The sequence below is a fragment of the Pleurodeles waltl genome, chromosome 5, assembly GCF_031143425.1.
Source record: "Pleurodeles waltl isolate 20211129_DDA chromosome 5, aPleWal1.hap1.20221129, whole genome shotgun sequence".
NCBI lineage: Eukaryota > Metazoa > Chordata > Amphibia > Caudata > Salamandridae > Pleurodeles > Pleurodeles waltl.
Window position 1 is genome coordinate 212,144,949 of NC_090444.1, and position 13,873 is coordinate 212,158,821.

General features: G+C 42.9%; 1 protein-coding gene across 3 annotated transcripts in view; it reads left to right on the forward strand.

Annotated features, from left to right (window-relative positions):
- The window catches only part of ANGEL2 (angel homolog 2), a 288,166-nt gene that overhangs the window by 1,033 nt on the left and 273,260 nt on the right, over positions 1 to 13,873 (forward strand). The gene's annotated exons all lie outside the window — the stretch shown is intronic.

The window sequence follows — 13,873 nt, forward strand, 5'->3', positions numbered from 1 at the left end:
TAATAGTTGGACAAAAAAAAGATTGAAATTGAATTGGGTGAAAAAATAGCCATTTGTATTTACGTTTTCATCTGTAACTTAAACTATGGCAGATTTTCAAAAGCAATTTACCGTTGCATCTGCTGGACCCTTCTGGTTACGGGGATACATGTGGCTTGTAGGATCACCAAGAACCCTGGGTGCCCAGAACCAGTAACTGAGCTACACCTTGCAGTGGTTTTTCATTGTGTACTGGGTATACAGTAAATAATTCGTAAAATTATAAAGAGTGAAAAATAGGTATCAAGGAAACATGTATTTCCCAAATGGGCACAAGGTATGCAGTTTAGTAGCAGTGGTTATTTGCACATCTCTGAATTTGGGGATACCCATACTAGCATGTGAATTGGAGGCCATTGCTTAAAATGACTAATTTCTTACGTGCCGTCTTACATTTGGAAGACACAAATGCAGAGAAAGACAATCAGTAATAACACTTGTTATACTTCTGTATTTCCCTACGTCTCGCAATTGAAAAAGTTATCACACTTGTGTGGGTAGGTGTAGTATACAGAGACTGATGTCTCGTGGCATCAGCATGCACACGTGACATCACAACATGTATGCGCTATGCAGAATGTATTGCAGCATTTTTCAATCCTGAGCGGACGTTCCAGGTTCGGGTCTGCTGGGCTGAGAGTTGGCTGCAGTTCTTGACGGGTGTGGACCTGGTCCTGGGCTCCCTCTCACTGTACATGAAAAATAAAGCCTTTCATCTTACCACATTTTCCTTTGTCCGTCTGCTTCCACATAAATTGGTGATAAAGAAGGAAGAAAAGACAGAAGGAGCCTACCGGCATCAGTTAAATTTAGTGTTGCCTTGGTCTCTTATCCACCGGCTGCCATTCTGCGTAATGAGCTGACTTCGCCTTCTGAGCAGGTTGTCAGGTGTTTGTGTGGCGGCTGCTTATTGGAGAGCTTTTGGACATTGTTTATGGAAAGCGTGTGAAACTGGGTGAGACTGTTGCTGTTTAGGGTGCATGCCCTTACTGCTTGCGCACGCACGTAATGTCATTTCAGATGCCCAACTCGCCATAAAAATGAATACATAAGACAGCATAAGACACGTCGTATGACGTCGAGGCGGCCATCTTTTGTAAGAGTTCTTCCAGAGCCAATGCATATCGGGATTTGTTTATCAAACGCCATAGTATTCATTCCTGCGGAATAATAATTTCGGTGACAGGCACACCTTGATATATGCAGCCTGTTCCAGCATTTACAGCCATGATGATATCAGTGAGAGGCACACCTCATCAGCACTTATTTAGGTATTGCTGTTTCATCTACTTATTTGTACTTTCTACAGGTTTATTATGTCAGGCAAATCCTAGATTATACAGCTTGCCGCAGTACTTATATTTAACATTTTTGTTGTTCTGCATTTTGAACAATTTATTTGTTATTGTACTTTGTTTCTCTATCAAAATATTACTGAAAACCAGTTTTTGGTCATCTCAACAAAGTTTTCTCACCTGTTTTCAAGCCATGGCGACAAATGTGACACAATATTCTCAATTAACTCTATTCGTACAGAACCCAAGAAAACCACCTCTTGACATTGGTTTCGCAGTTTTGGAAAACATTTAATTGTAATTGATGCTACAAAGTTTGAAGCCAAACGTAAAATGGCAATTTTATTTCCTCATTTAAGACATGAGGAGCAACAGGTTTTTGATAACTTGCCTGAACTTGATCCACCATCATATTCATTTGGCACATGGGAACAAGTGTGCTTAAGGAGTGGCAAGACTAACAAACACACACATTTTATCAGAAACCCAAGTGTATTTTTTGGACCATTTACATTTTTTTAAAAGCAAACCAGGAATTGAAGAATGTTGATGAGTACATATCAGCACTTAGATAATTAGCTGCTTCTTGCAATTTTGGATTTACCCTAGACTCCTACATCAGGGATCAATTTGTTTACAGCTGTGCATCAAAAACATATTAGAATGCCTATTAAGCTGTAGAGATCCCACTCTTGAAGTTGTGGATATCGCTAAAGGAATTGAACAAAGCATTATCTTAAGTAAACTGATCACCAATGAAGTCATGCTACAAAGTGTATCAACTATAAGTCTTCCTGGAGGAATGTAATACAGAGCTGCTGTTCAGGCAAGGAATAAGTATGTGAGACCCAAGTTTCAGAAGAATGCGAGAGAAAGTTACCATTATGGGTCTAAAACACATTTAGCCAGCAATACCACTTGTGCTGCCATCAACAAAAGACACATTAAATGTAGTCAAATCTGGCATTCCCAAACAGTATGCAGAAATGTTAGAGCACAACCTAGGATCAACAGTATTGAGTTAGACTCTGAGCAGTGCATCAATGATATGTCTAAGAAGGTTTTGTCAGTCTCTACTGAGAAAGATTCAGACCTAGTTAAAGGACTTTTATGTCAAGCCAAAAAAGGTGATCACAGTTTAACGATGATGGCTGATTCAGGAGCCCCAATTACCATCATTTCAGATCTATTGTACAAATAAGGAACAACTTTCCTCTTAACTATCTCTGATGTCAATCTCAAGGCATTCGGGGAACAAGATATACAAATGCTACGTTACTTATTGACTCTATAACTTGTTTGGGAAGAAATGTTATTAGGAAGATATATATGGTTGTAAAGGGAAGAAACAATATTGGGTGGAAAGACCAAGCAAGACTAGTTATTATGCTAGTCCCAGATTCTGACACTCCTGTTGTATTTTCTGAAACACTTGTGTCCTTTTCTTTAAACTGAGGAGGAGTTTTCAGTGGACAAGACGATTTCTAAATTTCCACATTTTTTTTCTAAAAAAAACTAGGCAACATTACTAATTTTGAACACTGTATAAAGCTCAAAGAGAATGCTAAACCCACTGTGCACAGAGTTACACGTGTTCCCATGAGCGTAAGGTCAGAATTGAAGAACTTATTAGAAAAGCTGTGTTTAGAAGAAGTTATAAAAGCCACTGAATCGTCAGATTGGGTTAGCCTAGTGGTCATTGTTAGGAATAAAACTGGTGAGATCTGCTTATGCATTGACCTGTACACAACCAAAACCTAATTGATAGCCATCCCCTACCCAAAGTACAGGAGTTACTTGCCAATTTGGTGTGGGGTCCAACGTTTTTTCATTACTAGATCTAAAATCGGCATATCATCAGATCCCACTTGCTGCAGAGAGCCAAGACCTTACCACTTTTATCCCTCCACTTGGTGCTTACAAGTCCTTAAGAATGCCTCGTGGTTTGGCCTCTGCAGCAAGTGTGTTCCAAAAATTAATGGACACCATTTTGGCAGGTATTCCTGGGGTTCAAGCTGTTCAGGATGATGATCTTGCCAAATCAACCAGAGAACATAATTTGATTCTGTAAAAAGTAATAAGAACATTTACAGAGGTAGGCATTACTATAAAGAAAGAGAACTGCACATTTTTGGTCAATCAATCAGATTACTTGGGTCGTAACATTTCTGAATTGGGAACTAAACCCAAATTGTCCACATAACCACATATTCACCACATAACAAGGATACCTTACGTTAATTTCTGAATATTCTTCAAGTTTTATTCCTGGGTACACAATTGTAACGCACACATTAAGATCAATTCTAAATGAGGGACAAAAATGTCTTTGGTATGAAGAAGCTCATATGGCCTTTTTGAAAATTAAATCTTTAATAACGACTGCACCCATAATGTAATCTGTTCCATCTGGGAAACCAGCCAAATGGGTCTAGGTGCTGTGCTTTCCCAGTGGGTCAATCATAGGGAACAAACCATTGCATTTGCTTCATGGTCACAGAAACTAATTAGAGCGTGAAGCATTGGCTTGTTCATGGGCTGTACAAAAGTTCAAGTCATACCTCTGGGGCACAGAATTTGATATTTTCACAGATCATAAGCCATTATTATATATGCTCAGTGGCAATGGGACAGAAAAAGCATGTTGGAGATTGGTGGAGATTTTGTCAAAACTCAAAGAATACAACTTTGGCATCAAACATCTTCCTGGTGGGAAAAATTCCAGGGCAGTCTGTCTATCAAGTTTGCCTTTGAACATCAGGGATGAAAGTAATCTTTCAGATGATGTGGAATGTGTTGTGGCGCTTGTTGGAGATGGCTGTGAGGAACAACATTCTGGTGTGTCAAAGAGGGAATGGCTGAATGCTTTAGAAAGAGATATGTGTTACTACAGGAAGTTATCAAGTTTGTTAAAAAAAAGTATGGCCAAAGGATAGAAATCTGGACTATAGTCTGAAGCATTATGCTCAGGTCTCAGATGAACGGTTGCTGGTTGATGAGTTTTTAACAAGACATGATCTGCTAATACCACCTGTAGAACACAGAAAATCTCTATGTAAGGTGTCTCATGAGGGGCATTTGGGTGTTTCAGCTACATCACATAACATTAGACAGTTTTATTGGTGGCCAGGTTTGGATGCCCAAGTTACTAAATGGATTGAGTGTGAAAATTGTTTAGTCTTGGATAAGCAGTGTAAGGCTGTGGAATCTAGGATGCATGCTGTACCGCTACTAGGTGGTCCACGGGAAAAGATTTCTGTAGATGTTTCTGGAACTTTTGACCTGCTTCCCAGTAACATGAGATATGATTGTACTAGTTGATTATTTTTCAAAATGGTATTATTATGATTTCATTTCCTCACCTGACACCAGAACGGTTATATTGTTTCTCATTAAGATATTTGAAATTAAAGGACCCCTCCCCTCCCCGTTCCCCAGAGAAATTGTTATAGACCATGGAACACACTTTAAATCCATACAAATGAAATAATTTATTGAAAGTTTTAAAATCCGGCATTTACAAGTGGCCTTGTATTCTCCTTCATCCAATGTCGACCGTGTTGGTGTTCAAACCTCACTTTTTTTCTGGGGTTAGTGTAGCAGAATTTCTGAAGAAGAAAACTTTAAATTATTTGGAAACCCCCACATAGTATTACAGGGGTATCTCCTTTCAAACTACTATTCAGTCACATTCCAAGATGTGCTATGTATCTTGATTGGATGAAGGATTTAGTAACACACAGTGACAAAGCATTACGGAAGCTGTTCTAAAGAAGCAAAAGGTTAACAGCAAACACGATGTGAAGGATGTTGACTTTAATGTTGGAGATAGGGTGATGATAAAAAAAAAACAAGCATTTTCAATGTAACGGGTCTTGCATTTACTCGAGTTAGAGCTATTAGCGTTGTAAAGAAAAACACCGCAGCTTGATCGTGCTATGTAAAATGCAGCGCTATCACGCTGCATGGAAAACAAACAAAGTAGTCCCGACCTCAGGCTGAAAAACATCAAGCCTCGCATGTTTTTAGTAGTTTACCGGTGCTGTGTAGGTGGGCTAAACACCGGAAAAGGCATGACGTATGTATGCCTTTCACAAATGAAAGCAAGCGGATTTTAAAAGGCAAGTCCACAAACCAATGTAAGTGACTGACGTGACATGGGCGTGGTTTGATGCCCAAAGAGAGATTACAGAATGGACGGAGCGCTTTGCACTCGCCCATAACAATAGAGTGAGAAAGGGGGAATTTAAGTTCACTTACCCAACTAGCATCGTTAAAGTGTCCAGCGGAGCTATTTTGTGAAATAATAAGGGATGGTGGAATAGAAGGATTCTTATTGAAGTCTCATGTGAACAAACTAAAAAAATGTGTATTACTAATGGAAAAGGTATAGAAAAGGCGATGATCAGTATGATAATTATTTTTGGTTTGGCTCTGTTACTGAAAATAGACCTTCTACCATGAGGAATTCAGGTAATGGTCCTATTGCAGAAGCAATTATTCACAATGAAAGCAATGTTTCTGAAAATAATTCCAACAATATTAATGATCAGTGTGCAGTTTCTCGTACTTTTAACGCATACTCGCACAGTATTGATCAAAGAACAATGTCCGCTGCCACGTATGTGACCTCACCTTGTAGCAACGACATTGCAGAGAACACTTGCAGAAGATCTTATCGTAATGTTTCTACACCTGTTAGATAAAAAGATTATTATATGCAATTGTTTGTTACTTCTATTGGTTTTAAACAATTTTAAGTTGATTGTTTTCTTGTATAAAGGGAAGGGTGATGTAGTGTACAAGGATTGATATGCCGAATGTATTTTTCAATCCTGAGCCGATGTTCCTGGTTTGGGTCAGATGGGCTGCGAGTCAGTTGGCTGCAATTTTTGATGAGTGCGGACCTGGTCGTGGGCTCCCTCTCACTGTACATGAAAAATAAAGCCCTTTTGTCTTGCCGCATTTTCCTGCGTCTGTCTGCTTCCACAGTAAGCCTATTGTCAGGAAACGAACAACAGGAAACAAACTAAAACGCAGAGTGGGCACTGCACATTTTGCCACTGAAATCGTATGCTTTTTTTGCTATGTGTCTAGCCGTGGATTTTGGGCTCTAGCTCAGCCAGCACCCAGGGAAACCTAGCAAACCTGTACACTTTTGAAAACTGGATGCCTAGGGGAATCGAAGACAAGGTGACGTGTGGCTCTCACCAAACCTCAAAATTTGCCCAAAGACATATTTTCCTCACATTTCTGTGATAGAAAGTTCTGGAATCTGAGGGGAGCCACAAACTTCCTTCCACTCTGCATTCCCCAACTCTCCCTATAAAAATGGTACCTCACTCGTGTGGGTAGGCCTAATGCCTGCAACAGGAAATAGCCCAACACACAATATGGACACATCACATTCTTCCACCCAAAACGGACCCTTTTTGCAGTTTGCTTAGCTGTGGATTTTGGGTGCTAGCTCCACGGGCACCTAGAGAAACCTACCAAACCTTTAAATTTTTTTAAAAACTAGACACCCAGGGCGAATCCAGGATGGAGTGAGTGACTTGTGTGGCTCTCACCAGGTTCTATTATGCAGAATCCCTCGCAAACCTCACAATCTGTCTGAATAAAACACATTTACCTCACTTTTCTGTGATGGAAGGTTCTGGAATCAGAGGGGAGCCACCAACTTTTTTCTACTAGCATTCCACCAAGTGTCCTGATAAAAATGGCACCTCACTTGTGTGGGTAGGCCTAGTGGCCGCAACAGGAAATGGCCCAAAGCGCAATGTGGACACAGCACGTTTCTCCATTGAAATTTGACCCTTTTTTGCAATGTGCCTAGTTGTGGATTTTGGGCTCTAGCTCAGCTGGCACCTAGGGAAATCTAGCAAGCCTGTACATTTGTGATAACTAGACACCCGGTGGAATCCAGGATGGGGTGACTTATGTGGCTCGCACCAGGTTCTGGTACCCAGAATCCCTTGCAAACCTCAAAACTTGTCTAAAAAAACACATTTTCCCCCCATTTCTGTGATGGAAAGTTCTGGAGTCTGAGGGGAGCCACACTTTCCTGCCATTCAGCACTGCCCTCGGTCTCCTTATTTAAAAATGATGCCTCACTTGTGTAGATGGGCCAAGTGCCAGCGACGGTGAAAGGCAAAAAATGTGTAGAAATTGAGGGGGAGCCAAAGCTGGTCCAAAAGGGCAGTTTTTTTTTTTTAATGCTTTTTTTTAGGCTGACTCTGCTTTGGGCATCTACACAAGTAGGGCAGAGTTTTTTTTTATCAGTATAGATAGGGCAATGCTGGGTCGTAGGAATTCTGTGGATTCCTGCTGATTCCAAAAGTTTCCATCACAGAAATGTAGGGAAAATGCACGATTTCAGGCAAAGTTGGAGGTTTGCAGGGATTTGTGGGTAAAAAAAAATGGTGTGGGGTTCATGTGAAACACACCACCTCGGACTCCCGCAGATGTTTAGTTTTCAGAAGTTTCTGAGTCTTGTAGGTTTTTCCAGATGACAACATACCCAAGTCCAAAAAGTGCAGCTGCTCACCAGCGCACGTGGGACGATATTGGCCAAGCTCTCCTGGCCCTTATGTAAATTCATCACCCAAAAGAGTCAAATGTCCTCTTGCGTCCATTGGGAGGAGATGCTTAAGTCTGCAGGGGGGGTAGAAAGACTTGCCCCTTCACATGGGGTGGGGGTATACCCATGCCTACCCTTCAGTTTTGTTAAAACGTTTTTTAAGTCTGGTGTTCAAGCACTCTGGCCTGTTGTAATCTATCTTGGCTTTTAACCATGCTCATCACTATCACTTGTTCGTGAGCTTGCCTTTCAAGAAACCTTTGTTATCATTGGTAAGTGCTTTACATTTGTCCCTCCTTGGGGCATTTTTGTTGCCGCCTTGGCCATCGAACATGTTACATGGATAATTGTACTTTTGCCGATACGTTTGACTGCAAGTGAACTTCTTTTTCCTTTTGTGTCTCTCCTTCGTCATCGTGCTCATGGTGGGCGTGGCATTTTGTATTGGCTCGCTTATGTCAACAGTTTTACTCTTCATTTTCAATTTATGTCGCAAAAAAAGTTCAGTTAGGAATTTACAATGCTAATAGCTCTAACTCGAGCAAACATGATACCCATTGCATTGCAAACACTTGTTTTTTTTAAATTCCCTTGTGTCTAGTGGGTGCTCTAACCCCCCCACCCCCCCCAAAAAAAGTGGGGAAGATAAATGTGGACACAGTCTATTTGGGGTGGGGGAATGGCCATGCCCATGGTGGGCAGTCCCCACCTCTTCCTAGAAAAAGAAATCTGCATTTAGTTGCCTTTCTCCCCTCCTGGGGGGGCATATCGGGGTTAATTATCCCGAAAAACTTTGGTGCCCATTTATTTATGTGGGGTGGGGGAATGGCCATGCCCAAGGCAGCCTTTATCCCTCTTTTAAAAAAAGCAAATACACACACAAAAATAATCCTACGTGTCTCTGGGCAGCCCCCACCCCTAAACCTATCTTTAAAAAAAAAAAAAAAATCCTTGGTGCCAGACCCCTCTTTTTTTATTTTTAAAATAAATAAAACATTCCTGGTGTCGAGTGGGCTTTCTGGCCCCACTCCCCTGGAGGGATTTCTTGTCCGTAGACGACCAGGAGCCCTCTGATGCACATGACCACCGCGGCGTTGGGTGGCTCCAGGCCATCTGACACACGCAAAGGGTTAAGGCTTCCCAGATTTATGTGGTATTAGTAAATCTGTTCCATTTTCTTTGAGTGCTAGTTTCTACAGTGTTATTGTAATAAAGGAGTGAATTGGACTACACACCTCTGATCGCAAAGACAAAAGTAGATGAAAATGTACATACTCGCTTGTTGTCTTGCATAACTTAGCCTGTATAGAGACTCGGTGTTTTCTTTCTGGAAATTACAAAATTAATTTTGTGATAAATGGTAGTTTTCTTAAGATGCTGAAGTACATGCTCTTCGGTATTCCTAGTTTAATTTTTTTTGCCCTGAAGTGCACCCTCTGGACAGCACTTTCCGCAATTCAAAATTACTACTTTTCAATCCTTCCTAAGCCTACTTGGTAAATTTATAAGTTTCCCCAGAAAAGTCCAGGAATGGGGTTGCAATTGTGTATAAGCCATCTTGAATATTTTTGGGGAAAGTTGCTGTTTCCTCGAATATTCTAGGACAGGAGCTGGAATAGTAAATGTGACCTTCCATTGTCCAATCAGTCAATCATAATACTTGTAAAGCGCGACTGGTCACCCGCTAGGGTCTCAAGGTGCCGTTTACAAGCATTATTACAAGTGTCCGCCATGTACATGTACACTGCTGCCATGAGTGCGCAGTTGATGGCAAGAAACAACAAGTCCGCTCTCTAGTAATTCTCTTGTGAAATGGCACCTGGATATGCAAAATGGCACATACTCCTGCGGTTCCCAGAAACATCTAAAGTCTGTTCTATGGTGTAAATATTCTCAGTTAAGATTGTCATCTTTGTACGTGCCATCCACACTTTCCATCTGCTACTTATTAATTTGCCCTCTGCTACGTTAAAAAATATTTTTAATAATGAAGTACAGCGTCTCGCAGGGGGTCAAAAATGCCAATCTGGGAGGCTTTGTCACGGATCAATCTCAGAGGGTCTACAGCATCTCCTCCAGTGATTAAATGAGGGACCCAGGGTGCCGGATTGAGCAGGATACTGGAGGAAGATTCTGGAGGGTTACTAAAATGCAGCTGCTGTCTTTGCTGCTTAGGCCATGCCCCAAGAATTTATTATTACCCAAATTTACTTTTTTTTTTTTTTTGTGCAATTTTACAATAATGAAAGTTTGGTAGGGGGGATAATGAGGTCGTAAACATATTCCTTGCAGGTTACATGCAGCTCTTTAATACTGGTTCATAGCTCACTTTGTTAAATTAGAAGGATTGGAATTTAAGACTGGGAAGTATCAAGCATTGGTGCAGCCAATGTGTCTCACCTATGGGTTGGCTTTGTCAGTGTCCCCAACCCCCCCTCATTGTACAGCAACTCAGTAGCATACTTTCAACCATGCTACATAGCATCCACTATGCTGTCCAACTTGGCTGAAAAAACATTGACAAAAGCAATAGATCTTTCTCTCCAGTACAAGACCTAGCCAATAGCTGCCCCCAGGACACGCCCCCCCCCTCCTTCCCCGGTGTCACCCACCCAGACTGAGCCTTATACATGAGAGGTCTAGAGCCCTAAGACGCGGGCTCCAGGCTGTAAGCGGTATACCCTTAGAAAGAAACCTCACTAGTATGTCCCAGATATAGTCAAAGCTCCTTCTAGAATCACCCAATTTGTCAGCTAAGCCCTCCATAGCAAGCCCGTGCCAGAGTCTGGCGTACAACAGCGACATTGGGGGCGGATCTTTTTTCTTCTAGTATGACGCTAGGGCTGTCTTTGCTGCCCCAATGCTAGCCAAAGGATAGATCGACCACCCTGTGTTTGGTGTTGCAGTTCGGGAGCGCGCAGACCCAATAGAACGTGTGCTGGTGATGATGGATATGGATAGCCCAAAATCTCTTTTAGATGTGACAATTTCATTCCAGTATGGCCGAATAACGGGACAATCCCACCAGATATGCCTAAAATCTCCCAACATCCCTGCCAGCAGGAAAGAGGAAAGAGTTTTTTAAGCTTCTCCGGGTAAAGATACCAGTTATAGAGAAGTTTTGTAATGAGCTTCCCTAGTGCCCATGGAGTGGTTGTATTTGACTGTATCATGGAACAGACGGGACCAGAGTCCCTCCTCCACCGGAGAGTCTAATGTCCGCTCCCAAAACGCCAAATGACAAGGAGTTCAAGTACGTCGTGCTGATAGCAACAATCTGTATAGTGTGGATATGCTGCCCGAGCCAGCCCCCCTGCTGAACAGATCTCTCAATAGGAAGAAGCTCCCTAACGATCGCTGCTCTCATATGAGGTTGAGTAACCCAATGGATTAATTGATTATAATGAAAACGCTCGTAGATGGGTAGATGAAAATCCCTACAGCAATTTTCAAAGGTGCGTACCTGGCCCCATGAAAAAGATCAGCAATTGTTAGACAGCCCCCCTTCTCTCCACTTATCAAAAGGTCCGGGTGTGGCTCCCGGGGGGAAGGCCGCGTTATAATGTATTGGGGTATGTGGTGAGGGGAAGGTCGTGAGTCGGAGGGTGCTTGTCTCCGTGTCCCTCACCTTAAGAGTAGTAGCCGTGGGAGTGCTAAGATAAGCATTTTTCGGGCGGTCACCCCTAGGTTTCCACAACACATCCCACTATGTCCGTCCCATCACTGCCCTATCCATGTGCAGCCACAGCTTATCTGATTCTCGAAGGGACCACTCCGCAAAGACCCGGAGCTGTGCCGCTCTATAGTATAGAAGAAGGTCCGGGAGAGCTAACCCGCCCCTATCTCTGGGGCGTGTAAGCAGTTTGTTGGAGAGCTGGGCTCTTGTGTTCTGCCAAATAAACTGAGTACACAACCTACGAAGCTCGGTGAAAAAGTCTTGGGGAACGTCAATGGGCAGGCTTTGGAACAAATATAACAACCGCGGGAGGACAGTCATCTTAATAGTATTAATGCGGCCTAACCAAGAGTGCCAAATTATTGATCATCTCTTAAAATCAGTTTGCAATGTCTTAAGGAGGCGTGGAAAATGTGCCTTAAATAGGTCGGTCACCCTAGGGGTGAGCTGAACTCCCAGGTATAAAAGTTTTTTTTTTGGCCAGGGCGAATGGAGAAGTAGAGGCCACCACACTCATTTCTGCAGAAGGGACCGTTAGATTGAGGATATAGGATTTCCCTTTATTCAATTTGAAGCCTGCTGCCCGCTCAAAGAGACTCAACTCCTCCAAGACAGCCCAAAGAGTTTTGCGTGGATGAGTGATAAAAAGCAGAATATCATTGGCAAACGATGAAATCTTGTGCTGATCGGAGCAGAGTTGAATGCCCTGAAAATTAGGATCTGCCCTTATCCGGGCCGCTAATGGCTCCACGCTTAGCGCAAAAAGCAGTGGGGAAAGAGGACATCCTAGCCTGGTTCCCCTGGACAAGTCAACAAAATCCAATATCACCCCATTAGCACATATCCGTGTCCTGGGGACCGAGTAGTGGCTCATCAACTTAGCTATGAACTGGTCCCCAAAGCGCCAGAGGGTCACCACCAAAAAAAGACCATTCCAAACCCAGTCATTAGCTTTCTCTGCATCCAGTGCTAATAGCATAGCAGAGACCTGCTTCTTCACCACCTTTTCCATCAGATGGATGACCCTTCTAAGATTATCATGGGGTTGCCCACCTTTTATAAAACAAGACTGATCCAGATGAACCAAATTGGGCAACACCCCTTCCAAACTCTGTGCCAGTATTTTGGTGTACAGCTTAGTGTCAAGATTGAGCAGGGCAACGGGCCGATAGGAAGCACAGAGCCGAGGATCCTTCCCCTCCTTGGAAATAAGTGAAATCAGGGCTCTCCCCATAGTAGGGGAGAGTGTGTGCTCGGATCCTATGAAATTGAACAGTGCAGCTAAGTGTGGGACAAGCTCTGCCCCAAAAGTCCTGTAGAAATGTGGAGTGAAACCATCAGGACCTGGGGCTTTGTGCAGAGGAAGGGAGTCGATGGCCTCCTGTACTTCATCTAAGGTGAATGGAGCCTCTAAAAACTCATTAGTATCCCTGGAGAACTGCAGAAGCTGAATGTGGCATAAATAGCTCTCCTGGTTGGTAGCACTCAGGTTATCCGAGGTATGCAAGCGAGTATAAAATTTCTTGAAAGCACGCGCTTTCTCCTCTTCCGAATGGTACTCCCAGAATCATCCCGCACTTCCGCGATGTAACCCTTGGACTGCTTAACCTGCAATTGCCTAGCCAAGAGAGAGCCAATTGTGTTCCCCCCGTCATAATGGGACCTCTGGAGTCGTAATAATGCCACCTCTGCCCTATTCATATAGATAGACTGCAGTTTGCCCTTTATGGCGGTTACCTTCCTCTGATTCTGCCAAGTAGGGTAGAGCTTGTGTACCTGTTCAGTCTCCTGCAATGGATTCTCCAAATCCAGTCTCTCTTCAGCCTTTAACCGATATAATGAGGTCGCTAAAGAGATACATGTGCCCCGTCTGACAGCTTTGGACGCGTCCCAAGTAGTAGTGAGAGGGGTATCCCCAGGGTGATTATTCTGAAAGAACTCCCTGATAGCTCTCCTCAGCGCATCTCGAGTTGTAGGGTCTCTAGTTGGCACATGTGGAAAATACCAGCGCCCCCTCTGGGATTTCCGGAGGGTCCACTCTAAACTCACTTCCACCGGCGCGTGGTCTGAGATGATTATCGGGTGGATAGTGGCAGTTCAAAGGAGCTGCCAAAGGGGCTTGCTTATGAAAATATAATCGATCTGAGAATAGGACCTGTAAGAGTGGGAGAAAAAAAGTATAGTCTTTTACGGTGGGGTTAAACGCATGCCAAGAGTCAATAAGCCCCAATTTGTGAAATGCCATTTTAATGGATTTGGACACTAGTAAGCGGTCGCTTAGGG